This window comes from Limulus polyphemus, unplaced genomic scaffold (assembly GCF_000517525.1).
Source record: "Limulus polyphemus unplaced genomic scaffold, Limulus_polyphemus-2.1.2 Scaffold753, whole genome shotgun sequence".
Lineage (NCBI taxonomy): Eukaryota > Metazoa > Arthropoda > Merostomata > Xiphosura > Limulidae > Limulus > Limulus polyphemus.
The window spans coordinates 150,124-177,660 of NW_013666363.1; the positions used below are offsets into that span (position 1 = coordinate 150,124).

The 27,537-nt window shown below is 33.5% G+C and overlaps 1 pseudogene; it reads left to right on the forward strand.

Annotated features, from left to right (window-relative positions):
• Positions 1-27,537, forward strand: part of LOC106460327 — a 198,834-nt pseudogene that overhangs the window by 147,378 nt on the left and 23,919 nt on the right.

The window sequence follows — 27,537 nt, forward strand, 5'->3', positions numbered from 1 at the left end:
CACAAAGCTACACAGTGGGCTATCTGTGTTCTGCCCACCACGGGTATCGAAACCCGGATTCTAGTGTTATAAGTCCGCAGACACGCCGCCGTGCCACTGGGGGGGGACACCTTGAGAGATCAAGGTCATTCCCTTTTTTGACTTACAAGTAACCGTTTTTTACTGCTGTTTTCACATTATTGTAAGCCGAAATAGTAGAATAACGTTTTACTCCTTCATAAGAAGAACCATTCCCCAAGAATTCTTTAATCGTAAACTTTTTTCTTTCCAACTTCATAACTTGAACTCCTTTATATGACTTGGTATTAATAATGTTACCATTGTTCTTTATTGAGCCTAACGTGTAACTAGGGAACAGAGGCTATGATCCTGAGATCTCTGATGGGTTCTGTAAGAAGCATAACAATAAATTATTAATGTTACCTGCACAAGGTTATAACAAAATAGTAACGTTTATGGCAAGAGGGTTTGTTTGCCATATGTTCAAGGTATCTCAACAAGAGTAAGAAAAGTAATAAAGAAATATAGATTGTACTGTAACTTTTTCTCCGTGTGGTAAGTTAAATAATCATCTCATTAGTGTAAAAAGTAAAATAGAACAAGTTGATAAATGTGATATTTACAAAATTCTTTGTGTCTACAGTCGACTTTGTTGTTGAAAAATGTGTAGAATTCTGAAATTCAGAATTAAGGAACATAAAAATGTAGACAAGTATGCGACTGCTCTTCACCAAACAGCAGAATTGACTGTTGCAGCTATAACGATCTCATAGCGGTAAGTGCGGAGCGTGTTCTGTGGCATGTTTATTTCGACATTTCGACCTTTCAATATGCAGACCGACATGTTAATAATCAGGTCACGTAAAACAATATGGTGACTCGATAGTTCAAGTGTTTTAACACCGTTTTATTCTTATTATGAGAAAAATATTCGAATTAACCGGGAATAAGTCGTGATAAATATATAAGATTCCTTAAAATTTGACGGTTATTTAAAACAATAAGCTTCATAACCGTTCTTTAAAAACGACGAATATTTAATAATACTTGGGATGACTAGGCACAGAGTACTAGTGTCCATCTTAGTTGGCACACCTTTAATATTATATATATATATATATATATTGGCTTAACAAACGTAATCTATCATGTATCTATCATCTATCATGTAGACTACAATCACATTGCTCCCGCTCTGTGAAGGCAAAAGGTCTTTAACAAATTCCATAAAAGTGCCTGAGACAGTTTTCCACTTTGATGTTTAAGGTTATGTTTGTTTGTTTGTTATGGATTTTGCGCAAAGTTATACGAGGGTTTGTTTTGTTTTGAATTTCGCGCAAAGCTACACTAGGGCTATCTGCGCTAGCCGTCCCTAATTTAGCAGTGTAAGATTAGAGGGAAGGCAGCTAGTCACCACCACCCACCGCCAACTCTTGGGCTACTCTTTTACCAACGATTGACCTTCACATTATGACGCCCCCACGGCTGAAAGGGCGAGCATGTTTGGTGGGACAAGGATTCGAACCCGTGACCCTCAGATTGCGAGTCGAGCGCCCTAACCATCTGGCCATGCCGGGCTTAAGGTTATGGCTAAAAGGTCTCATCTATCGATTCAATCCTTCCGGAATACTTTAAAATATTCTTTAGAGCTAAAATCTGGGTTTGTGGCGATCTCTACCTATATAGTTAATACTATTATTTTGAAAATAGGCACGAGTCATACGTGCTAATGTAGCAGGAAGCATTATCCAACTGGAATAACATTGACCTGTTAACCAGAAATTTACATTTTGTCATGGTTCCTGAAACGTATTGCTTTATCATTGTTAGTCGTGCATATTTTATAGATTTATTTTATGCCCATTGGGCAGAACGAAGCCCATATCTTAACACACATAATCCTCCCATTTCTTCACAGGTAGAATTATACAGTCACGCTACTAGAGTTTTCATTTGCTTGCTTTGGAATCATGTACGACTATAATTTATAAATTAAACGAAGTGACTTTCATCCTTGAACAAGATTCGTCACCAATCGAAAGTGTTATAGTTCAAACGAGCTTTACACTGAGCAGAATGGTTCCGACCAGCCACGAGAATGATGTACGGTTTACTATTCCACACATTTCTGAAATACCCACATTAATCAAAGTATCTGCCGTAAGGTCACCGTGAATTGTTTAAAAAGTTTATTTATAAGCATTTTGAAAATCTTGAGAAATTAACGGTTGTCACGTTTCTACAGTATTTATGGAAAACTACATTATTTTAATAGATATTATACTGTCAACTTCCAGCTACAGTTGGCTGGGTTCATACATTATCACGCACGTAATCAGATATTGGAATTACTTCGAAAATATAATTATTTCGTTTTCAAATTCACGTACTTTTCGACGTCTTGGTATCTTTATCACGCTTCACATAAACTGATTTACTTATGTGAAGTGTCTCTACATTAATACTTAATGCAGAGTTTACTGGGGGGCTAGAACACATTGTTCAAAGAATGTCCGGATACTTAAACAAGGTAACATATATTTAGAATATTCAAATTTTTAACAACGATTCAAAATATGTGTATTATTTCATATATGTTTGTTTCATCAATATCTATCCTATTTATAACATGTTACTCATGTTCTGTGTGCTCACAAAATCAATACTGGAGAACAGAAACGTTTTATTCTATATTAGCTAGATATTTGTTGTATTTATGGTGTATAAATGAAAATATTTGATAAATAGTTTTCTCTGTAGAGTTAAAAACTTTTAAAACAAATTAAACGTGAATTAATAGTAATAAATATACATGTTTATATTTTCAACTCTACACTTCCTTATTATCTGTTTTCTATAACAACATTATTCAAATATGTTCATATGTTTAATTGTGTTGTGTTTAGAAATATGTCAAAAAATATTGATAATTTCAAAATATGTTTATAGACTTATAGAATATTTTATATAGAAATACTTCCTTAAGGATACGCCATGGAATAATGACATTGCATCAGCGACAAAAATGGGACTAAGATTAGTTAAGCCTAATTGATACTTGTTAATACAGCATTACAATCGCATGGTTTGTCTGGACGGAATTTATCTATAATGTTCATGATAATGAAAATTGCATAGAATCAAAAACGATAAGATTTTGTTCTTTTAATGTGAAGTTATTTAAACTAACACCATTTTCACCCACACGGAATTCATCTATAAAAATAAACTTAGTTATTTAATGATTCCCATCGATGTTCGTCTTTTAACTAGCTTTCGATTGCCTTGATATTAACAAATAATTAAACAAGTACAAAACTTTTATAACTTTCGCAGCTGCTATGTTACTAGCATAACTACTTTTATATTCTGCCACTACAGGTCAAGGCCACAGACGGAGATCGGGACCGTCTACAAGATGTCGTGTACTTTTTAACAGGACAAGGAACTGATGAAAAAGATCCAGCACTAAATAAATTTGCAATCAACAGTTCAACAGGTGAAATATACGCTCTTAAACCTTTGGATCGTGACAGACCTCATGGCCGATCATATTGGCGTTTTACAGTATTTGCTGTGGATGAAGGGGGAGATGGTCTTGTTGGATATGCGGATGTACTTGTTAATCTCAGAGATATCAATGATAATGCACCGTTTTTCTCCTCCAATCTCTACGTTGGTAACGTGACAGAAAATGGACCAGCAGGTAGAGTAATTATTGTGTAAATTAATAAAAGATACATACACACGCATACATTTATATATGGTCACAAATCTATAGCAAAATACATACTTATTTTCTAAATAGAGTTATCAGGATAGAAAAACGACGAAGTACACCAGATGAATCTCACAAACGCTATAATTTTGATCAGTAACTCATAATACATGTTATTTAATGTTTATGTTATTACAACGTTCTTAGGTATCAGTGTCATGACGATGACAGCAACTGATTACGACGATCCGGAAGAAGGTGAAAATGCAAAATTAACATATTCTATTGAGCAGAATCCAGTCAATGAAAACGGAGAACTTATCTTCAGTATTGATAAAAACACGGGAATCATTTCTACAGCAGTGTGCTGTCTTGACAGAGAGACTAATCCGGAATACACTATCAAAGTCGTCGCAACAGACGGGGGTAGACTATCAGGTAATCTAAAACACGAATCTTTAATATAAAAGCCACATGAAAGATTTCAGTGTGTGTAACCTAATGGAAAAACGAGCTTGCGTCCAATCTGGGGCACAGACATCATATACACGTTAAACAGTGTCATCTTGAACCTTGGAATTTTTAACTGTATTGTTTTTTGAAGAGCTATACTTTGTTTACCGAAAACACACGACTGCTATGACTTACGTATCAAGGTGCTTTATTTAAAATTAAAATTTATTTTCATTTTCTTGCCCTAGAAGTCTCAAAAAGATATCGTGTCATATCTAAAAATGTTCATATATTTGAATCGAATTAATATTACATTTATTGATCTATCTATTTTTGAACAAGCACGGTAATTGATGCGTGGTTGCTGTACACCCGAAGTTGTAATGCTCGCTCTGTCACGGAAAGATCTTAGTTTGTCAACAAATTAAATTCTTGATGAAATTCTCAGATGTTTACTAAATACATTTTCTCAAGCTTTCTGATGGCTATGATATTGATCCTTATCGTGAGAAAAGTAAGCTTTGCCATACTGAAGAGATTTGTGCTGTTTGATCTAATATAACAGAATAATTGAGACACGTAGTTTGATGTTTGAGTAATAAGATTAATGGAATATTGTTTATGCGGTTTGATATAATATAACAAAATAATTGAGACACGTAGTTTGATGTGTGAGTAATAAGATTAATGGAATATGTTCATGCTGTTTGATTCAATATATCAAATTAATTGAGACACGCAGTTTGATGTGTGAGTAATAAGATTAATGGAGTATTGTTTATGCTGTTTGATTCAATATATCACATTAATTGAGACACGTAGTTTGATGTTTGAGTAATAAGATTAATGGAATATTGTTTACATTAGTGTACAATTACCATAAAATTATTGAAATGTTTAATTATTATTCTGCGATTCTTAGCGTAACATTTCTGATTACGTAATTGATCATTCTTTATCCAGAAAATTCAGAGTTAAAGGCTTAAATCTGGAGCACATATTGCAATAGAAACTGACAATCTACTCCAGAAATTATCATTTTACGTAATTATAAATGGAAAAATAGTATGAATAAAATAACCGTCATTTGTAACTTTACTCGTTTTTTCCTAAGTTATGTGTGGAATGATAAAAGGATTTGATCAAACTGTTGAAAATACATGCAAATGTTAAAAATAAAGCTAAGTTTCATTTTATTCAATAAAATAACGTAGCACGTGTCTTATACACCAGTGTTTTTCTTGTGTAGGAACTGGTACAGCTACAATAAAAGTGAAGGATATCAATGACATGCCACCAAAATTCAGCAAAAAAATTTGGAACGTGGAGGTGGATGAGACCGATGAAAATAACATTCCTCAGGAGTCCATTCTTATCCTATCTGTCAATGATAAAGACATGTTGGAAACAAACCGCTTCAGCTACGAGGTACTCCCGTCTGCCTACGGTGCTGAAAAATTTACAATGCTTACAAATCCCGATGGAACAGGCTCTTTGAAAATAACCAAGGTATTTAATTTTTGATAATTCTAATAAATCTTTATTAATATTAAATTAATTCAACACATTTAGTTTGATCCTGTGTCTTATGAAGATCCTCTGATAAAAAAAAAATATTAGGGTCAGCTCATATAAGATATATACATTTCTCACACACACATTGTCTTTACTGATTTTTAATTGCTTGTCACTGAAATATTTTATTAGCTCAAGGATAGTTTTCACAAGAATTAGGTAACGGAACTTCATGAGCATTTTCCGATAATAACAAAAACACTTCTATACTAGCAGACCAGCTGAATTTAGGCCGAGTTATTTATTCGAATATCATAAAACTACTGAATAATTCTTTGGGATATAAGAAGTTATAGGGTAAGTTAACTTATATTTCAGCACCTCAAAATAGTTTGAGAAAAACAACTTCGTAATGAGAAAAAAAAAGTGGAATCGAATGATCAAATAATAAGATCTGAGATACGAGTACCTGATTATTTGCATTTTAAGATCTGAAAACATAACATCAACATAGATAATTAATATTGCCTTTGCAATATACAGTTTTGTGAATGTATATATGAAATCTAATTGGATAATGTAATCTGAATATTTATTTTTGTCAAACAAGCTAATTTCTTTTAAAGTTTCATGCAATCTAAGCTCAATGTGAGTTAGCTAAAATCACTTTTGATCAAACTCTTGTACTAGCTTCAGTAAGTTTTTATATACGTATGACTCACACAAATATTTGCAACTTGAGAAGTATTTTGATTTTTAGTTAAAAATAATAAAATGCAAGATCTTTATAAACAATTTCCTATACTGTTTTATATGCATTTGTTTTCTTTTCGTTATAAATTTGACTAATTTATCTACTATCAGCCACTCGATTATGAAGATACCAATCAGAGATTCGGTTTCAATATTACTGTCCAAGTCAGTGACGATGGAGGACAGTCAACAGGTCAACTACATACTGATCGAGCCCAAATCCAAGTGCGCATCCGAGATATCAACGACAACCCACCTAAGTTTATAAAAGAAAATGAAAACGTTACAATTCCGGAAGATGCAGAAATAAGAACGAGTGTGGCTAATTTTACAGCAAAAGACCCGGATAATGGAGGTTTATCAAGTGTTACGTAGGTTATTTATAGAGATGAAACGAAGTTTGTTGTATCTATTTTCAAAATTATCGAGAGAAGAATATGCGATCTGCTTTATTGTTTTTTGTAATTACGAATGAAGATAGAGTAACTACTATTATTTGTATTTATGGAATCCGTGAACACAGAGACAGACTTATTATGTATATACCTTCTTAAGGCTAACTTGTAATCTACTTCTGTCTATGTAAAGTAAGCACCTTCACAAGTCTACAGGCAAAACACTGGTAAGAATCTTTAATGTAGTTTTTTAAATATTTGTATTTGTTTTAATCGTAATTATGACTTCAATGCGAAACATCACGAAGTGGAGCATGTTGGTTTGTTCTTGTCCGTCTGTTCATTCGTATGTTAGTCCGTTTGTCCCAATCTTATGGACAAGATATCTCAAGATTTGATGGGTGGATTTTGACCAAACTTGTACAAAAAATACTAAATATAAATTTCTAGACTTTTTTTAACTTTTGATGACCATGGGCCGAAAGATCAAGGTCATCTGCACATATAAAATCTTTCACGACTTTGTAATATGATATTTAAACACATTGTGAACAGATATTGATCAAACCTACACAACAGACATTACATACAAAGTTTTAGACCTTATCAATTTTTGAAAGTCGTGGGTCATGGTCAAAGGATACAGAAAAACCCACCTCAATATTAGAGATAGGCACTACATCGTCAAATTGGGGATATTTAAACAAAGAGTATATCATTAGTATTTCAAATATAATTTGCACTTGTTACACTTATGAATATTATTTTACATTTCTGACTTATTGTTTGGATTTATAATTAGCCTAAATCTCCTAAGCCGTATTGGTACTAAATCGGAACTTATTGTTAGTAGCGAGGGAACCCAGCTTATAATTCAGTGAAATCTAACAATTCCAAACACGTTAATGTTGTTGATTTGATACATTTGTAATATTTTGAAACATACTGTATGTCATATGGGCTTGGATTCTTTACAGTAGGTGTCTGTGACTCGTTGGCGATAAATTCGAACAATAAACGGACAGCACACAATACACATGTTTTATAATATTGATTTACACTATAGAATATCACAGTTGTATCTAGAAATGCTCACACAGCGAGTAAAGCTCAGAGGTTTCGAGATAGACGACGTCAACAATACTACAACAATTGCACAACACACACAACGTACGACTCTTACCAAGTTACGTAACGAAATTTGTCTTTAACACTTTTAAAGTAATTAACTTTTAACGCTCTAGTTATAAAACTAAATATTCATTAATATTAATATCACTAAATAAACTAAATAATAACTATTAAGCTAAACAGTCTTGTGCATCCAACACTATATGTTCAAGCTTTTGATAGTTAGAGATTTAGTGGTTGAATTATAACTAAATACTTCCAGTCTAACTTCCAGTTAGGTTTTTTAGTTGGCTCCGAGTTCATTTGAAGTTTCAGGTGATGCTTGACTTAGGTTTTTTATTATTTGGTTTGTTTTAAGGTTTCTGGTTCTGGTTATTAGGAATAGGAATATACTTTACCTCGTTAACTAAAAGCTCAAGAGTTTTTCTTTCATGAGTAATGTTATTTAACGTAACAAACTCTCTTAGTTTTATTTAATATTTAACCACATTATTAGTATTGCTTTTAGAATTACTTGAGTTCCGAGTTCTTTGAAGAGTAGGTTTCTGTTTCATTTGATAGTTCTAGTAGTTTGTCAGAATGTTGGGCATCTTCTGTTTCAAAGTTGACATTCTTTCTTCCTTAGAAGAATGTTTCGTGATTGTTGATATTCTAGAGTAGCAAACGGGTGATTTTTGAAGCAGGCGTGGTAGAAGTACTGTGCTTTGACTGGTATCAAATTTCTTCTGTGTCTCTGCTATTGACTTGTATTTGGTGAGCATCAGGTTCTGAGTATTTGTTCTCGAGTCTGTTTTTTACTACCCTAATGAATAAAAACAAATGTGTTGCAAAAAGTGTGTCTAAGAAAATATCATCAGTAGCTTTCGTGAGTAACCAAATATTTTCGTTTGGAACGCTTAAGGCTTTTTTCAACTTCTTAAAATTTACCTAGCAGTGAGAGAGAGTATATGGCTTAATATTTTGTATTTATTTCTTGACAAGGCGATTTTCTGATTTCTTTTCTTACTTTATACAACACTTTTCCTTTTTTTATTAGGTTTAATGCTGTTAGCTATAAATTTTATAAAATCCAAACACACTATCGTAAATAAGAGTCCAGTAACTCAGGTTAGTATTCAAAATCTCAAACTTTATAATGTTTTAATGTTCTTAAGAAATGACGAATTAGTAACGGCATTCAAAATGGTTTCTAGATTTACAGTTATTTTGCAAAAACTCAGTAAGATATTAGGACTGTAGGTGTGATTTGATGACAACGTCATTTTAGGGGAAACCCAAATTGAGTGTCTGTTCTTGTAAATGTTTGTTAGAAATTAAATATAGCCAAACAGCATTAGTACAGTTCTGGTCCATTAAATGAAAGTCCCTTTCATTTTTATTAATTGATACATTGTAGATTTGGGTGCAATGAAGATGTTTTGTTACATAAAGAAGACCTAATATTATGTACACTTCACTCTGATCTGGACGTATAATGGACGTAGCGTGTATATCAGTATCTTTGTATGTAACTAAAACTCCTGCCCCATCTATTGAATGGCACCGCAAACAAAAATCCATAAAAAATTCCACACTTTGGGTACTCAAGATTCAGACAATTAGAAAAATAACTGTGGTATGTGCAACAACATTTCTTTATAACACAATTTTAAATAAAAGTACTCTCCTCGCAACAAGAACACGAGTTTCACTAAGACTGTACATGAGGGTTTGATTATATCTTTATTGATGTACTTTTCGAATGTAGAACTGAGAAAATGGAATTCTTAAAAAACTATAATTTTTTTCAATAAACGGTAACACTTTTAATATATAAAAACATGACAGTTTATATCTGTAAAATTTATTAAAATTTTGAGCTCTGTACATTGAATCATTTTTGATGCAATGAGTTGCATATGATTAAAGATCACAATCCGAACATTTTTACCGTTCAGTACTTCCCAGAGATATGAATACTACGATTAATAATTACTAGCACAAACAGGCGCCCTTAGAGCGGCGTTTCTCCTAGTTACAATAATTAAATAACGGAATGATTGAAGACTTTTTTTTATTTTACACTTTACTTTAATAAAAGCCAAATATGATATTTTCTTTAGGCAAAAGAAAAGGAAAACATTTCTTATTACTAAACGGGCTCCAATGTAATGGAGGAAATTATCTTAACTATACAATGGAAACATATAAAGAATATCATCATCTTCAGAATAATATGCTCGATTTTGAAACAATTAATCCTTCAAACTACATTTATTTAAAGTGTTTTTAAAATGATCTTTTAAGAGAGTTCTAATTTTTATCTAGTTATGCTATTGAGCGAAGTTCAGACAAGAAAAGACAGTTTAGTATAGATACGTCTGGACATATTAGGGTACAACGAAAGTTAGACAGAGAAGATATTCCAGAGTACAAAATCAAAGTCCTGGCAATAGACGACGGTAAGTCTTTATATTAAAACTAATACTGTAACGTCAAATGGCATCAATCTCGAACTCGGGATTGATGACTTTCGTATTTCTCTGAAAAGATTTTCAAAACTAAATTCATAATTAAACTTACTTTACATTATTAGTATTATTAATGCTTTAATTCCTCTATATTGGTATTATTTCCTATATATATATATATATTGCGTCACATTATTATTTTCTCTGTTTCTTACCATCCTTTGCCGTTATTTTATTTTATAATTTTACTTTTATCTTTATAAAAATTTGTTAACATTTCTTATAACTTTTATCAGACTTGAGTCTTTTATATACTGTACACACCTCTTTGACACGAACTAAACCTGAAACAAGCAACTCCTATTGAACATCCGGTTTATGTGGCATAACCCTTTATTTTCCTGAAGAATGATAATGAACTCGAGTTTTTGGGTCTCGTTTGAAAACCTTTATAACTTTTGTATGTGTTCCTGTGTGCTAACTTCTTAATCAGTATCTAGATAATAGATATTATGTTGACGTTTTGTGGCTTTCATTTGTGTAAACGTCAACATTTGTAACTTTTTGTTTTCACCATTGCCAAAGTTTTAAAGTTATGTATTTTACTATTTTTACTATTTCACAAGACGTTATTTTAATTTTTTATATAAAAATGTTTTCACCTTAGAGAAGATTTTAGCTTCAAATTCAATATATGTTTTTCATTCCTAAATTTAACTTCGAATTTTTCAGTTCAATTCGATCATTTCTGACAAAAACTCAGTTTTATATTTTATAGATTATTGTAATTTAGCACTGACAAAACTGTAGTTTTTAGACGGCCGTTTACTATTTTGGTATTTCTTTAGTTTTATATTTCATAACTGATTCTTTATCACTCTTGACAATAGTGTAGTTTCATTTTTATTTGTTCATACAGCTGACCGTTTACATCTTTGACAGGGCGTTACTTCTATAATTCATAACTTATTTTATCATCTTTGATAAGACTAGTTTTTTTATTATTTTATTTCAGACTATTCTCGTCTTTTTAGAGCTTTCCTTTTATATTCTAAGTTCATTGCTGTACAGTTTTTAAAAAGTTTGTAATATTTTATATTTTACAGCTGATTATTTAATTTTTGACAATACTATCCTCCTGTATATCAGCTGTAAGTTTACGGGTTTACAACCTTAAAACCTGGAGTTTGATTTCCTACGGTGGACAGAGTGAAGAGAGCTTGCGAACAAACTTGACAGTATTTTATATAGAATTAAATTTCCTTTTCATATGGCTTTATTTTTAATTATCCTTTATGAAATCATTAATAAAAAATTTATTATAATTCTCATATTTTCTTTTCGTTTCATCCTTAACGACACTTTCAACTTTTCTTCAACATCAACGTTCTAAGTTATTCATGTTTAGTATATGTGTTCAATGTAACTTGGTCGATGATTCAAAATCTATAATAGTCCTAACAATGTTTTAAACAAGTGATTACTACAAGTCTAGTCATAATTATGATTTCAACACTGGGAAAAATTATTTTAATAAAATAGTTTTTTTGGCTGCAACACACTGTCGTGATTTATCTTCATAATTCTACTCAAGAAAATATCTGATTTTTATCCAGCTCTAATCAGATTATAGATCTTTACTTGTTAGCCTTTTAGTTAAACATAATTTGGGGATTGACATGGTTGTTGAAAAATACTTGCTACATAAGAGTCGGAACATTTGGTCCTCTTAAATAATTCGTGTTCCTGTTTTTCCTAGGAAATCCCGCTCTAACTGCTACTGCAACACTAGTCGTAACTATTGATGATGTTAATGACAATGCTCCAAGATTTCTCGAGGACTATCGCCCAGTTTTCTATGAGAATGAACCACAACAACAAAAAGTGCAGATCCAAGCAACAGATGACGATGAAAGGTCGAAACATAATGGACCTCCGTTTACTTTTCGTATGGATTCCAATGCTGATCTTAAAATCAAAGAGAGTTTTGAAGTTGAAAATGATGGCAGTAAGTAACAGACAATAAAAACAAAACTCTTATAATGCAAGAAAAGGCTAATTTTAAAAAGTACGAGATTAATTAGTGTAAATATTCAAAAACATCTTCAGTTTAAGATTTATAAGGCCTCTGTAAAGAGATATTTTAACAATCAATCTCGATAAACCGTGTGATAGTATCTTTCGAAACTTTAGCTTTGATCCTTAAAAAAAATGTCATTTAAGAAAGTTTGTTTGTTTGTTTTTTTTAATTACACGAGGGCTATCTGCGCTAGCCGTCCCTAATTTAGCAGTGTAAGACTAGAGGGAAGGCAGCTAGTCATCACAACCCACCGCCAACTCTTGGGCTACTTTTTTACCAACGAATAGTTGGATTGATCGTCACATTAGAATGCCCCCACGGCTGAAAGGGCGAGCATGTATGGTGTGACGGGGATTCGAACCCGCGATCCGCATATTGCAGGTTGAGCGCCCTAAACACCTCATTTGAGAAAGCATGAGAAATCCAATATATTTTTCATACACTTACCACCTATAATCTTTTGAACGAAATGAATTTCTGAATCTAAAGGAATTAAGTGAATTGAAAAATAAATACTCTGTTAAAGATTCAATAAAATAAATAAATATTCTTCTAAATATACTGATAGTTATTTTTTCAAAATAACATGAAACTTTTAAAAGAATATGAACACTAACTATTTAGGTTTGATATTATCAAATCATATAGTAAATACTTGTGAACAATTAACCCTTCTTAAGTTTCACATAATAGTATTACATTGGTATACAGTTTATGTATAACTGGGAAAGTTATTTAGTGTAATAACAATATCCAACTTTAATATAGTTTTATATCCGTCTGGATGGATTTTAACTGACGTGGATTGTTGAAAATGTTCAATGAACTGTAATATTTCTGACTAGATATTGTACACTTGTTTAAGAGTATGAACACAATGTAATTCACAAATGTTAACAGAGGATTACAAATGCACATGTGACATTTAAACTCATTCCAAAATTATTGTCATGTTCCTCGAACCAATTCGGATTCGAAATGCTGCACTGATCAGAAACAACACTATGTGTGTTATTTGCCTATCTAAAGGAATAAAAACTCAACACATTTACAAGACCGTTCTCCAAATCACCATTACACTTCCCCCAGCAGTTTACTACCCTGTCAGATCGGCACAAAGAGGATCACGTACCTCAGGTGGTTTTTATTTATATTTTTACTCTATGGTCAGTACAGAAAAAGGTAAAATGCAGTTCATTAGATGAAATCGCATTATTCTAGTCATTTACTGTCCACAGTCTGAGCTGTATGTAAGCCGTGTTTTTTTTCTAATTGCTTCTGAGATGAACAGTTTCAGACGGGTGTTGACAATCATTTGTAACATCCTTCGCGATTGAATATAATCGAATCCTGTTCATCATTGAACGAATTGGCCAATTAATACATGGGCTGACATCTATTTTACCTTATAAACCTGTCTGTCAACTTATTTGTCATCAGCTGGCAGATTCCATAATTATTCTAGTGTTAGGTGTATCCCCTTTGAATTAACACAGTTGATAGATCTTGGTACTAGATGCCTTTGAACAGCTGATCAATGGTACAAACTTTAATAAGAAGTTAATGCTAAAGAATAACTAATACCACGCCCCTTTTAAAGTCACAAATATCATTGCTCTTACTTAAAGTCTTGTAAACTAAACATAATATGAAGACATCTTCACATTTATAGACTCAAGCAACTAGAAGATTAGTTTATTTTGCATTTACAAAATCAAGAGTGTGTTACGAATATATACGTTAAAACCCTAATAAAATATCCACCCAGTTTATACCTGAATGGACTTTAACTTCAATGGATTGAGGAAGCTTCTGTATGAAATGCAACAATATTTTTAGTTCCAAGGTTGTTTCATGTACATCATGTTTCAGTTCAATGAATTATTAAAAATAATGTTTGAACTATAGAAACGTTTTTAACTTCAATATAGTGTCATATTATAAATGTGGGTGATTTCACACTGCAGTGATTGACCATTATTGTTCAAATAACTGTATTTAACTACAATTACATATTTTTACAGATGGTGCAGACGGAGACGGAATGGCAATAGTTAGATCTAAAAAAGAGTTTGACCGAGAGGAACAGAAAGAATATCATATACCTATAGTGATAAAAGACAGCGGAAAGCTCTCAATGACAGGGACTAATACTTTGACTGTGATAATTGGCGATAAAAATGACAATCTCATGTACCCTGGCGAAAAGAACATATTTGTTTATACATTTAAAGGTATTTATATTTGAAAATGATGACGATTTCTTATACACAATTAATAAAATTTTCCGACTTTACTTTATGATTTATGTTGTCAAATAGTTAACAAAATATTTTCAATGTATGAAAGAATAGACGCTACCTCATGGAAACAATGAAAACAAAACCTATTTTATGTCATATTCAATTTATCGCTTTAAATTTTGACACAACAGTATGCTAAAAATCAACGTAGGTGAATAAATTAGTTCAATAGGTAAACATAACAAAACTGTTAGTTACGAACACTACAAATTCAAACTGTCCGGTTCAATAATTTGCGAGGTTTATGATTCTAAAGTTTTTAGATGTACGTTTTAGCCACCTAGCAGCTACAACAAAAGCAAAAAGAAAACTGATATAAAGGACATTTTCATATATTTTAAATATTTATTCTCTTTCATTATACCAGACCATACCACATATGCATAAATATGCTTTATGTCTCGTGGAAAATTAATTTACTAAAAAACATTAAAAAGTGTTAACATTTGACGATCATGTATGAAGCGTAATTAAATTTTAAAAAATCAGTTCATGTTAAAATAAAACAAAATTGAGAACTTATGTATAGTAAACAATACTGTGGCCTGTCGTTTTTGTACTATCTATTAGGTAGTCAAAAATGTGTACAAAATGTGAAGGTAATAAGACTTAGTATTTTTGTTTGTTTGTTGTTAAGCGCAATACTACAAAATGGACTATTGTTCTCTACCCACCACTGGTAATGAAACCTGAATTTTAGCGTTATAGGCCATCAGACTTACCGCATAACCATCAGGTTGGAGTGGGAGCACGACTTAGAAAGGAAGATGGAATAGTGTAATTCGAACACCTTTGGGGTCACGGCTAAAAATAGCGATGACTTCTTTCGACCCACGCTATGTGGGTTCTTTTAATAACGGTTTTATATAAAAAAAGAAGACACTTATTTTAAGGTGCTATTTTAATCACAAGTGTTTATTTTTTATTTTTTTTTTAGATCAAGCTTCTGGAATTCCCATTGGAAGAGTACACGTGACTGATTTGGACGACTGGGATTTACCCGATAAAGTTTTTGCTTGGAAAAATAATGTGCCAGATCCCAACTTCGAGTTGGATCCAAAAACTGGCAAACTTGTAATGAAAAATGTTACACCCGGAGGCCCATACTCTCTATCATTTCATATATACGATCGTCGACACACTAAGTCAGAGAATGCTACTGTGCACGTAACGGTGCAAGAAATTCCAGAAGAAGCGATTTACAATTCCGGATCTATAAGAATTCTCGGTAAGTAAACTTTTACAACTAGAAATGTACAGTTAAGATATCAGAAAGCCTTCTGCATTTCTGAATGCTTAAAAAGTGATAGAGAGGTTGAGTACGTTGTATTTAAACGATTTTGGAGCTTCACCACTTTGCTATAGTGTCCATGTTGACACACCTGGTCGTACTCCATCTGACAACCGTGCAACTTGACAATAACCCTGCCGCGTAGTTTTTAAGGCTCCATCGTATGGCTGTCATATTCAAAATGTACCACACTCTTCGCAAAGAGTAACATGAATAGCCGTTTCATTTTTCAACTGCTTGAGGAATGGGACGGTTGATTTGATATGTCGTGGAAATAACTTGTGTGGCTTTTTCAAGCGGGGATTTTTATTGATTATTCTGTGTACTTTGCCTGGGATACGTAGACAGCTTTTGCCGCTGACGTTTTCGTGGATTTTTAACTTACAAGATGCTGTACCTTGCTTATCATTCCTAGGGTTGTGAATCGTTGTTAGGCTCTGTTTTTAGATAGTAGTAGTACTGATGTCCCAAGATGATCCATATTCCTTTGTTTTTAAAGATAGTTAAGTACAATAAATATCCCCCTTTTGAAAATTATGAATCTCTTATCTGAACATATGTTTATGATTTGAATATATGAATATTTTGCATCTAAAAGAGATTTCAACGCCTTTCTCAAAAGCGATCAATTTCTGGTGGCATCACACTATCTACATAACGCCAAACAAGCATCAAAATGTAGTCCTGATACATTCCGCTCCACCGTGACTTTATATCGGCTGTAGGTGTTTGTGACTTGTTGATTTGCATATTCAAAATTGTTTTAATGTAATGTAATCAACACTACTCATTAGATACTATCACAGTATATACTATCTACAATAAGTCTAAAAGTTGAAGAAGCTCATATCAATACACGAAACTTGAATAGTTTCCTCCAAACTGGTAAGGAATGAAAAGATTTTGGACATAAACATATCTAGTCTGTACGCTTGTGGTAGAAGTTAAATACAAGTTTTGGTTGTACTGTGTCTATAAATTTGAGTTTAATATTAATAACAAGAGTATTACAGCTACATGGTGGCTTTGGGTAAACAGTAAAAATATCAATGTTTTTGCGATCAATTTCCAGTACTTCCGTTAAAGCATTCAGAAATTTGTCGTACTTGCTCTTCCTCACTTCCCCAGTCTTCCAGTCCAAAATACGCACAAAGTCTTCAGCGGAAGTTCCTAAAATAGAACAAATAGTGTTTTTCTGAGAGTATAAAATGAGGAGCGTCCTCCTATAACAGACATCAGATTTGCTGCTCACGGATCTCCTTACTTTAAAGCCAGCATGTTGAATGGAGCTGTAGATTTAAATCGGAAGATGGTAAATTTAAAGTTACTATTATATTAAATTAAGTCCAATGTTATCCAGGAAAGACAGTTCTTGTAAGATTTTTAATTGTTCGTTATTTTCCAATTGCATAAAAATGGAGTATTTTATTATTTTTATGATAGAATTAACAACTGTCGAATCAGCGTTTATTTTCTCTGTTGGTTTATACTTAGATGAAAAACTGTTGCTGTTGTATGAAATATATCATAACTTTAATTGTTAATCCACTTAATTATTTAAGCGATATGATCTTCTTTAGACTTCCCTTTAGAAACTTTTATGTATTCCAATACTTTGGGCATTTTCAGAAACAATATAAGTTTCCACCAAATGGTGTGTCTAATTATTTATTAATCTCCTGAAAAGTATTCGACATACCTTTAAAATACTTTCTAATTGCAACTCTTAAAATCGACGCTTTTCTTCCAAACCCATGAATAAGTTACAAACATTATATAAAAATTAGAGAACAACGTCTCCACATGACATTTGACAACTCATCAGTATTATGGCACTTTCAAGACAAAAATACAGAATGATCACTGTAACAGCAAGCAATCATTTAAAATATTGTTGGAGAACACAATACTTTGCCCGGCATGGCCAGGCGGTTAGGGCGCTCGACTCGCAAACTGAGGGTCGCAGGTTCGAATCCCCGTCACACCAAACATGTTCGCCCTTTCAGCCGTGGGGACGTTATAATGTGACGGTCAATCCCACTATTCGTTGGTAAAAGAGTAGCCCAAGAGTTGGCAGTGGGTGGTGATGACTAGCTGCCTTCCCTCTAGTCTTACACTGCTAAATTAGGGACGGCTAGCGCAGATAGCCCTCGTGTAGCTTTGCGCGAAATTCAAGACAAACAAACAAGCATCACCTCTATACCATAATCCTGAATAACAACCTTAGTATACGTATTCTATGCATAACATGTTTTTCTCCAGTCTCTTTTCAGCTCTATACTTCCTCGTCAGCTCTTCACTCGGGCATTAGCCGGGCTCTCATTCGGCCCCGACTAGTGAAAGTGGATTTTTTCTGGGTACTCCCGTTCTCCCCCCCCCCCATCTAATTCCAGACATTGGATCTATAGATCCCAGCCTTGGCACCTTGATCCACTGATCCCCGCCAGGCCCTGTAAATGCCCGTTTGCTTCATTCTGTTTCGATAATTTGTCAAAATCGACTGCCGACTTGCTCCTTCTTCAAAGATCAACCGGCCTCTGCGACGCCTCAGACTTGCCTTCACTACTGCCTACTTGCCTCACCTTCATACGTATATAGGCGGGAATAAATATATGGATGTTTTTAATTAATTAATTAACTAATTATTCTATTAATTAATTTATTAATTATTACTATTACCCCTTTGCCCATACGACTCATTATTCCGCTGACCATTAATTTGAAATTTAACCTTATGCCACGAGCAGGGTGAAGGAGGATTGTTTAATCTTCGAGCACCCTTGATTTGTAATTATTTCTTAGGAGATAATTATTTTTAAATCAAAATAACTGGCAAGAACAACAACAACAACAACCTGACACTGTGTTTTGGCTCCAGCAGTCTATTTTAGGAAGTCTTTTCGTTTATTTTTAAATCAAAATAACTGGCAAGAACAACAACAACAACAACCCGGACACTGTGTTTTGGCTCCAACAGTCTATTTTAGGAAGTCTTTTCGTTTATTTTTAAAAAGAAATTTTCAGTTTTTCGATGAGTACACTATATAAATATTTTTACATTTTATTTTTGATACATACGATTTATATTTGTCGGGCGACTTATTGTTTCAAAATAATTATTTGGGTACCATGAATGTTTATTTATTTTTTAGAGTAAAACCACGATGGGTTAGTCGTTGTACCGCTGAACCCCATTTATCAGCGTTGCATGTCCGCAAACTTACAGCCGCCCCTCCGGAGACCGTCATAAGATAAACATTCGAGACATTTATTTCCCTCTTATTAGGTTGTTGAGAATAGGCAGTAGTGTGTCTTCAGTACGGCGCGTCATAACTCAGTGTGCTTTATTATATAAGATCCATGGAGCCTCTTGGTGGGTCAGCGGTAAGTTTACGAACTCACAATGTTAATATCTGGGGTTCCATTCCACATTGTGGACAGAGCACAGGTAGCTTATCCATTATTAAAATCAAACATTAAAAATAAGTATTTTCACAGCATTCATGTTCCAAAAGCCTACATGTAAACTCTTATTGTAAAATAACACTGAACATTGTGCTTCAGTTAATAAGAAAAGTTTCAATCCTTCTTCATATTGTTGGTGATTGTGCAACACTTGTCAACTTACAGTTTTAACTTTGTTCACCTTGAACGAAATATATGGTTGGTAACGGAATCACAGAACCTCACTTCCATAGTCCGTTACGCTGTCCGATCATTCAGTCCATCGAAAGGTAGATCACAACAACAGACGTATCTGATATTTTTAATAATAATAATAAATCCTGCTAAGTAGTTTTGGCTCGTGGGTGAGTTATGAGTAATAATAATAATCCTGCTAAGTAGTTTTGGCTCGTGGGTGAGTTATGAGTAATAATAATAATAAATCCTGCTAAGTAGTTTTGGCTCGTGGGTGAGTTATAAGAGTGACGGTTAAATTCCACTATTCAGTCTGACAAGAGTTGCCCAAAAGTTGTCTTTGGGTGGATATTTCCTAGCCGCATTCCTTCTAATCGCCCCCCCCCAGTGGCACAGCGGTATGTCTGCGGACTTACAATGCTAGAAACCGGGTTTCGATACCCGTGGTGGGCAGAGTACAGATAGCTCATTGCTTTGTGCATAGATTTAAACAAACAAACAAAAGCATTCCTTTTAATCTAGCATTTTAAAAATTTAAAAATGTCACCATGAGGAAATTCTGCGATTTTACTGGTTTAGAATATTTTTGTTGCCATTACAGCTGAAGCATATAGTAAGCTGAGATAGTATTTCTTCACATGCTTAACAAAGTAACGTTTGATGATTTTACCTTTATCACTAAATATGAGCATTCAACTGGTAACGACTCGTGTTTGGATAATCGGCCAAATATTTTTAGACGCGTTATACTACATGAGTGAAGACGGTGCTTTATGACTTTGTAAATAGTGGTATAAACTGTAGCTGTAATGAGTTATATTGACCGAGTAAAACAACCAGTGGTCAAACGTGACCAGTTGCAGTGATCTAACGAGCAAGCCAACAGCAATTAAGTGACCAATAGTGAAGAAGGTGATCACCAGTAATTATGATATTTATAATTAAAATAGTAATCAGATGCACTTGTAGTATATTTTATTTTAGTGCCCCCTAGTGGCACAGCGGTATGTCTGCGGACTTACAGCGCTAGAAACCGGGTTTCGATACCCGTGGTGGGCAGAGCACAGATAGCCCATTGTGAAGCTTTGTGCTTAATTCCAAACAAACAAACTTTATTTTAGTAAGCAGGAAATAGGCTATTGAAAATATCAAGTAAAAACAAAACAGAAAAAAATCCTAACTTATAAAAGGGACAGTAATAAGTGCAAAAAGAAACAACAAAAGTTTAAGGTAATGCAGATATGCAAATAGAAATCTGAAATCCTAACATGACACGTGAAATAATCAACTATACTATTATAACGGGCCTTTCTCCACCTCTGAAACAATTTGTAATTTTTACTAAATATGGCGTTCTTTCATTGTATCTGAGGTTGTTTTTACAGGATTTAAATATGTTTTATACATATATGGATGTAGTTTACGGGGTGCTATCGCACCTGTCGCGCCCTCGCTGCCTCTGCGTATGTACATAATTCGTTTAAAATTTTAAATAATGTTATTTTTTCCTAATCGTCAGCCGTTTTCTTCGTAACAACTTCTTTCTTTTATCATTTCACACAGAAATTTTCTGGAGCAAATAAACTAAAACTCATTATGTTTTTTTCCTAATCACATGACATTTCTCTCTCTTTCTGTCTTCTTCTCAGACACCAAACTCTATTTAAACTTTTCTTTAAAAAACAGTTCTCTTTTATTTCGTTTTTCTCTTTCTTTCCGACTTTCGTAATAATAAATTTTTGTTCTGATATCTTTTTTTTTATCAATAGTGTTCTCGCTTTTTTATCACATCTTACTAAGATGAATGAGATGGTTATTTATAATTTATAATCTCTCTCCTTTGCACACCAGAGAACAGGATAAAATTAAGTTATCTCTAACTATAATTAACGTACTTTCACTAACAAGAGACATGAAATTAACCCACTTCGTATTTGTTGTATTTTACATTTTCCGAATGCTTTCAATTCGCCTGCTTTAACCAGTCATCTGGCGTTCTTCCGCGAAGATCTGTTCAAGTAATAATCGTGCTTGTTCCCTAAAATTATATTGGAGAGTGTTAAAATAGTACAGAGGCTAGGCCAACGCCCTTTCTGACGTTACATCCTTAATGCTCCGAATATTCTGTGTCATTAACTTACAGCTAGAAGAGAAAAATATAGCCTTATTTTCCTTAGGCTCTAAGCAAGCTGTAACAATTTTTTTTGTTCTTCATTTATTTATTGGGTGCTTTTTCTTTAATATATTCATTTCATAACTAACTCACATATTTGGAAAATGTCATTGTTTCATGTCAAGTACCTAAGAAATATAGGATAAAAAAAAAATACAACTGTGTCGATAAGAAATCTGTAGTTAAGGCCTTCGAGCTAAAGGAGGTAAGAAGCGCAAATGATGCGTGGAATTCCTTACGCTTTGTCTCCGAGGTTCGAAAAACTACAAATTGCTCTACTGTTTTCTTTATGTATGGCAAAAGTCTGAATTTGGTTTAAAACTGTCTTTGTAACATTTAATAATCATGTACAATAAGTTCCTCATATTTACCAAGTCTAATGTTCCAAAAAAAAAACACAGGAAATATGCGGTGTTACTGTTCCAGATTTCACACACCTTCCATTTTCAATTGATGTGTTATCGACCTGCGCCACCTAGATTTCATGTCTACTTTTGTGTATAAATTTACTTATATTCTATATATATGAAAATTGTACTGTTAACCTATACAAAGATTTTGTTTTTTGTTGGTTTGTAATTAAGCACAAAGCTACACAATGGGCTATCTGTGCTCTGCCCTCCACGGGTATCGAAACCCGCTTTCTAGCGTTGTAAGTCCGCAGACATACCGCTGTGCCACTGGGGGGCCTATACACAGAAAACAAATACTTTGAAATACAAAATGTTCAGATGTTGTTTTATTTAATGTTTTCTTATGACACATACATTTAATATATGTACACTTACCCTAAATAAAGGCTTCATCTCAGGCTTAATATGAATGAAAATTATCGCAATCGGTTATGTTATTTATTTTTATACTGAATGTGTTGTATTACATTCAGATTCATGTATAGTTCCTCTTGGGGAATCACATAAAAGTCCCCACAGTAGAGTATCTAAACGCGTCGTTAACGTAGTAACTCTACAGCCACGCCTGGGTTACTGAGAAGTTGAAGGATTTTTAATGCTCTTGTGTAGCTGAAGAAACAATAAATTGGTAAGCGATGTGTTGCCCCTTATATTTAAGTTCCTATTATATGAGTCTATATTAAAATGTATTTTGGTAGGGGAAAGTTATACTTAGGAAAATGTTCCGATCATGTAATATTAATAACCTATACATCCGAGTACTTGCCCCTACGAAACTGGGAACTTCCTACTCTTGGTGATTAATGATGTATTTATTCAAACCTAAATACATCGTTGTACTTCCTTTGCATAAATAATCGATTAATATAGTGCAGATTACAAGATGAGTTAAGAAGTTATCTTCCTGTAACCTAAATATAATTAATATATGAATAGGATTACACAGACATATATATAGAAGATCGACAGAATATAACGGTTGTTTCAAAATGTTGCATTGGTCCTCCTTCGAAAAGGTAAATTTTAGGTATAAATGTTGCATTGGTCCTCCTTCGGAAAGGTAAATTTTAGGTATTTGTTTATCAACTGATCTACTAATTTAAAACAAAATGAAAAGTGAAGTGAAAAACTGTACCTTTTTTGTTGTTGTTAATCAATTAACTCATCAACTTAAGTTATTATATTTTCTCAACTTATCTATATACTTATCAACATATATTTACTTTCCTTCTGTAGATTTATCTTGTTATTTTCTCTCTTCCCACTTATACCTACATAGCTTTTTATTGTTTCTACTTTTAGGTATCTCTGTTTCTCTTGAACTTTTACTTTCCCATTCTACCCATGCATCATTATCAGCCAGTTGTTAGAGTGCCGGACTGTGGAGCCGAGGTTCCGTGGTTCGCGTCTCGTTACTGTCAGAACTAAATATCGCACTACGAACTTTGGTAGTGATGGTAAAATCCCGTTATTCGATTGATTAGGGCAGCCCAGGAGTTGACGGTGAGTGGTGTTGACTAGAAGGAAGGCAGCTAGTCAACACAACCCACCGTAAACACTTGGGCTGCTCTATCAGTTCGAAATTAGGAACAACAAGCAAACAAACACACCGGTAATATAAATTGTTTAACTATTTAGAACGATTGTGATTGTAACACGTTCTCTCTCTCTTTAGTCGATTCCGGCTCTGACGATCTTGTTGGCACTCGTCACAAGCCAATACATTGGGAATGTGCCACAAAAGAAGATTTCAGATTCAGGGCTTGGCAAAGAAGCTGCTCCAGTTGTAAGTAATAACATTTATGTAGTGTACAAAAAAATGCATTAAAATCGAAAAATGATTCAATTAAAACTTTATTTAAACTCAGTTTATGTTTTTACAATTTTGCGCATTTCGTTTTTTCGATATTTAACAGCTTACTCTACTTACTAAAATTCTAGAATGTATAAAAGCTATCTTATTGGAAATCTCATCTGAGTGTAAAGTGGCTGTAAAACTCCGTTTTGTTTCATAGTGACCATCTGATAAAAGTTCTAATTTTGTTAAGCATTAAACAATTGAAAGAACACAGCGCTTTTTATTATGTCACAAATGTTTCAGTGTAATAGGAAGAAGTCGGAAAGAAAATACATAGCATAGAAATATCCATTTACAGACAAACTAGAATGTCTTTTTAGAGTCTTATTTGATCGGGTGACGGACATTAAAACCTGAGTCAAACTCGCTGTATCATGAGCTCTATTTACATGCTATTGAGTGCATTTCAACATTGAAAATAAGACGCTTTTCAGGTTTCGTCTTGCAGTGATATGTAACATGTTTATATCACTATGAATGTTGACATGTAATATAAAAATATTTTCATGTTAAATATACTAACAATAACCAATTCTATGGGTTTACCTTTGTTAGTATCCACCTACACTGAGTAAAATTTATTTTCAATTTAATGTTACTTTTTAGGTACTTAAAACCTGTAACAGTGGATATGTGTTTGCTCATATAAGGCCTGTACAACTTATGTCGTTATTTCATCATAACAATAGTTCTTTTAATGTACGTTTTCTCTATTGAACAAATTGAGTGAAATTTTTGTAACTAAAACTAATGAATGACCCCAAAAAATATTAATTGAATAAGGGCTGGTTATTATATATATATATATATATATACACCCACGTGTAATGTACACAATTTAAAGACATGCTCCCCTACTTCAAGCATACTGCTTGTCAGTGGCAGAATAAGCAGTTTAGGGGCCCTGGGGCAAAGAAATGATCTGGGCCCCTTTTTTTCAGAAGAAAAGACCAGACCAGGCCTGCAGGCATCGCGAACCTCGGGGCATTGCTCCTAGCTGCCCCGCACTAGTTCTGCCTCTGCAGTTTGTATTTGATATAAAATTTACATTTTGTTACAAGTTGTCCGCATTCTTAGGTATACATTTCTTCGAATGGTTGGCACGGCGGTATGTCTGCGGACTTACAACGCTAGAATCCGGGTTTCGATACCCGTGTTGGGCAGAGCACAGATAGCCCATTGTGTTGCTTTGTGCATAATTTCAAACAAACAAACAAATCGAACGGTTGAGCTTATTACGCCGCCCATTTCATAATAATGTTTTCTTGGGTAACCATAGTTGTTGTTTTTTTCTGTTTGATTTTGAGCTTAAAGATGATGCAAAATAATTATCAATACATTATTCAAATTCAGAAGTTTGCATTTTTAACCATAGCACTCTAATTGTAACTTGTTCTTTTTTTGACCATGTGAATTTCATAAATTTCTATTAGATTCCAGTGTAAAAACCATCATTACAGAGCGTGTCTAATAAGTGTCCCTTTTTTTGCATTTCAAACATTCATCACAATGCATCTCTCTCTATATATATATCTGTTGATCAGATGTTACTTGAATCATGTATCTTAGTAATATAAATAAAAATCAGTGCCATAAGAAATTACAATTAATGTTACCCCAAGAATTCATAGTTAGTGCTGAAAGTATACATACTACCATTTCATAGTTCATAAAGAGGTTGAGCTACTATCGTATGTAAAAATCCCCTTCAATATGATAACTATCTGAGTTTATATTGATATCATACTTCCTGAGAGGAGTAGTACCATGTTATTGTCTTAATAGTTTACAATATAAGAGATTCCTTAAAATAATAACTTAAATTTGAGGCAAAATCATCTTATTGTTTTAAACCAAGTTTCCAACTTGTGAAAAGTCAAAAGAAATAATGATGTAAAATTTATGAAGTATAGTTTGTTTTTTAAGTGCTCAAAGCGAGAGAATCGAGCCAGTACAATAACAATAACTGACAGGGCACTTATATTATAAGCATAATTAAATGTGTTTTAGATATTAAGTTTAGCCCCCCAAATAAATACTTAATATTGTATTATACTTAATTTTTGTAATATCTTCCATTAGTTTTCTAAAATCCGTTTATAATTCACAACACCTTTCTTAGAATAAGTGGGGAATGTTTTGATAAAAGTTTTGTGTCTTTTGTTTCTTTTAACTCTTTAGTTGCCTGCAATTCAGCTTTATAAATTTGGTTACCAAATTAAAGGCGATGACACAGGAGAACAGTTTCATCATGAAAGTAATGATGGTAATGGCAGAGTCACGGGAACTTTCGGCTACACCGATCATCAGGGTCTTTACAGAACTGTTGATTATGTTGCTGACAAGGGAGGATTCACAGCTAAAATTAAAACTAACGAGCCTGGAATTACTAGCAAAAATTCTGCTAATGTAGAAATTTTGAAAGAACCATCTCCACCTATAACGTCTCGGAAGATATCTTCTGAAACAAAACCGAAACCACAACCTAGATTCACACCACATGTTCTCATCAAAGATAAAATTGAGCAGAAATCTGAAACTGTGCCTCTTGTAAAAAGTAAACCTAATCTAGTCAAACATACATCTTTTCCCATTTCAATACTTCCAAAATACCCCTTATCTAAAATAATACATCATTTTCCTGTAAAAGATCTTACTGTTAAATATACGCCATCTTCTCCACATTCTACAGTCAGGGCTGCACTTCCTCAAACATACTCTGCTGTCAGAACTATTCAAACACCACCAAAACATAGACTTGCCCCATATCCTCCTATTTATACTCCACCAGTCCCTAAACCTGCACCATATTCTGCCAGTTACACTCCAACAAAACTTAGACCTGCAACGTACCACCCAAGCAAAACAACAAGAATACTCTCAACCCCTAAACTTTCACCACATCCACCAGTTAAACTTACTTCCATAAAACCTAAGCCTAAACCTATACCATTTTATCCACCTTATGCTCCAAAAACACCACAAAAACCTGTAATTCTACCATATCCGCCGGTTAAAATTATTTCTGTTCCACCACGTTATAAACATGCCCCTTACCCTCCAGCTCGACTGCCAAAACTCGCACCACATCCTCTAGTTAAAGTTATTTCTGTTCCACCACGTTATAAACATGCCCCTTACCCTCCAGCTCGACTGCCAAAACTCGCACCACATCCTCTAGTTAAAGTTATTTCTGTTCCACCACGTTATAAACATGCCCCTTACCCTCCAGCTCGACTGCCAAAACCCGTACCACATCCTCTAGTTAAAGTTATTTCTGTTCCACCACGTTATAAACATACCCCTTACCCTCCAGCTCGACTGCCCAAACTCGCACCAAAACCTCTAGTTAAAGTTATTTCTGT